This window comes from Salvelinus sp. IW2-2015, linkage group LG8 (genome assembly GCF_002910315.2).
Source record: "Salvelinus sp. IW2-2015 linkage group LG8, ASM291031v2, whole genome shotgun sequence".
Lineage (NCBI taxonomy): Eukaryota > Metazoa > Chordata > Actinopteri > Salmoniformes > Salmonidae > Salvelinus > Salvelinus sp. IW2-2015.
The window spans coordinates 46570951-46574306 of NC_036848.1; positions in this window are offsets into that span (position 1 = coordinate 46570951).

Below are 3356 nucleotides of genomic sequence, written 5' to 3' on the forward strand. Positions count from 1 at the left end.
ACGCGATTGGATTCTAACCACATCAGTAAAGCAAGGGAATGAGTGACCATGTGAGAACAAGAATAAGGCAATTGTATCTATAGATATTTATATTGGACTTTACACGATATAGATTCAGTAATTTATCCTGTAAAGTCTGTGCATAAAACCTCCCTATCAACAGATACTGTATTGCGATGTAAAGTAATGTATTGGAATATGGGTGCTGGTTAAGCTCTTTCTCTAGAGGGTGCAAGTGTTCAATGCATCACTGCCAGGATGACTCCAAGCGACTCACTTTGAATAAATATGGTATTTTGTCAACATTAGGCTGAGGGTGCTGTTACTCAACAAACTGTGTGTGTGTCCTTGTGTGTGTGTGTGTGTGTGTGTGTGTGTGTGTGTGTGTGTGTGTGTGTGTGTGTGTGTGTGTTGTGTGTGTGTGTGTGTGTGTGTGTGTGTGTGTGTGTGTGTGTGTGTGTGTGTATGCGTGTGTGTGTATGCGTGTGATAATGATAGAAAGAGCAAGTTAGAGTGTGTGCTCATTTAGGATTCCACACTTGTCTGCAGTGTTGAGGTGTAATTGTTATGGTTTCCATTGCAGCAGGAAGACAGACACACATGCATCCTCCTCCTCATCGTCTTAGGTTGACCCTGGTTCACTTACACAGTCACCCTGTTTAGGCTACCACAGTTTCCTCCTTGTTAGAGTAGGGACTAGCTGTATCTAAACCTAGACCATATTATTTACCAATGTTGAAAATGAACTGCATCTCACTAGGTTACCTTATTATTACCTAGCCCTCGTTTATGGAGCCAACTCAGACATTTCATAAATTCACTACAGGCCCTAAGTGACACGTATTCATCCTCAATGATAGTTTATATTTATGTTATTAGCATTACAAAGTTTTCTGTGCAAATGCACAGACCACTCTTTCAGGTGTTAAAGATGGTCATGCTCTCTTTATATCTTTGAAAACTTGCCTTTAAAGCACCTAAAGCCAAGTGCACTGTATATCAACATAATACACTTATATTTTTTTTATTTCCAAAACTGTATTGTCTTGATGCTGCCAACCAACATTGTTTTTGAGTGACAGTGCATTTGATGAGGAACACAGTTGTTCTGGGCATCGGTTTGACTTACTCAGTCTACATAGTAATACCTGTTTGGCTGTTTAGCWGGAAACAAATAAGAGCTAACTGTACACAAAAACTATAATGCTCAGTGATCTGTGATGGAATAGTAGCTATTKCACCTGTTTGTCTAGTAGTATCAAGGCTGTAAGGGATGTTGTGATGTCATAATGAGGTGGAAATGGCTTCTATGTTGATTTAGAATTCTATTGTCTATTATGCATAACAATAGGAACACTGTGATGAGTATTAGACATTCTGGTCTATGGTGTCACAGACTACAGTCATACATTCTAGCTGATCTCACACTTTGGCATGTGACTTGTTCTATCACAAGAACATCATCATCCCCACCCTTATGACACTTTTTTTGTGTGACATAGAATAATAATTATATGTTCTATGGAGTGTAAAAATAGAAATCAWATGATATACTGAACATTCTGGACTATGCTGTCTTATCACAGACTACTGTGATATTTTCTATTTGATTTCAAATGTGAGTTGTGATATCACAAGAACCTACCATTATTACCCCTCTGTCCAGCCACGACAACCATCTATAGAGAGGCTGTAAAAACCAAACGGCATCTTCAACAGTGTAGTAAGATACTGTGGATGACATTTTGAAAAGCAGCATCTGTTGTTAGACCAGACCATTTCACTGCAGATTTCTCAACCCATCAGTTATTCCAAATAATACTATCAGTTATTCCAAATAATACTATCAGTTATTCCAAATAATACTATCAGTTATTCCAAATAATACTATCAGTTATTCGAGTGTTAAACAAACCCGCATAGATTGAATGTTTTTTGTCACTATAAATGCAATAAGTATAATCAGAGTAACTAGCACCCTTCCTTACATTATCAAAAGGGCCCCTATTACAGAGACTGATTAGACCACAAAGACTGGAACGGCACACCTATTACTGACACACTCAACGTTAAACCTAAACTAAAAATGTTTATAAAATGTTAATTCAAATGTTTTGGGTCTGACAGTAATTTCAGGATAGTCCTAACATAGGCCTATGAAGAATAATTGGACCTAGCTGCTGAGTGGAGATGTAAAACATGTTTATGCTGCCAATTGATATATGACATCAAAACATCAGCTAAATCAGTTTCAAATATTTTTACTTTCCAATGTAGAAAATACTGTGTGGTATACTAAAGGTCTGTGAAAGATTTAACCTGCCCATTGTGTTCCAAAGAATGGTGTAGTTATTCTCTGGAGTGGAATGATTTTATGGTAGGGTGTCATATGACACCTCTGGAAAAACTATTGCTGCTGAACTTCATGGAATCAACATGGSCAGCGACATCTGAATTTCWAAATTTACAATTTACGTGAGATGGAGTAGTTTTTCATACAACCAGTTTTTCATACAGCCAGTTCAACTTCCACTCRACTCGTGACAAGGTTCCCATTGTGTTGCAATAAGACTCAGGAGGAGTAGGCCTGAACAGTGACCTTTTACTCAAGCAAAGGTCAGTGTCTGTGATAGGCAACAGAGGTGTACTGTAACTGTATGCGTCCGGTACGGTGGAGTTCAGTGCATTAATGCTTAGCCTCTGGTTATAGACTACTCCCCTGCCCATTTGGGCGCTCTTTGTTGACCGTAACACAACACCGTCCGTTTCCCCCCCACCGGWTTAATTTGTTTTATGGGATGCACCTGATACGCTCAAACTGCATTATAAGCCAAGAAATGTTGTAATCAATGTGTCCATCAATACACATCCCACTGTACCTCACTCCATGGAACGGTTCTCAACTCTGCACAAAACATTCCATCACACCTATGTAACGGATAGTTATTCATGAATGTTGATGACTAGTAGGCTACGACAATTTAAAAAATGTATGTTTAATTAATATTATAAACCTGGTAGTTTGGGTCCTGGATGCTGACTGACTGAAAGCCTTGGTGTACCAGACAATATACCACAGGTATGAAGCACATTACTATTACATTACATTACTTCTAATTATGTTGGTAACCAGTTTATAATAGCAATAAGGCACCTCGGGGGTTTGTGGTATATGGCCAATATACAGCTAAGGGCTGTATCCAGGCACTCCGCTTCACATTGTGCCTATGAACAGCCCTTAGCRGTGGTATATTGGCAATATAACACAACCCCTCAGTCCTTATTGCTTAAATATATAATGACAGCAAGAACAACAATGGATTATTAAAACTAATATTACTACTATCACTACTACG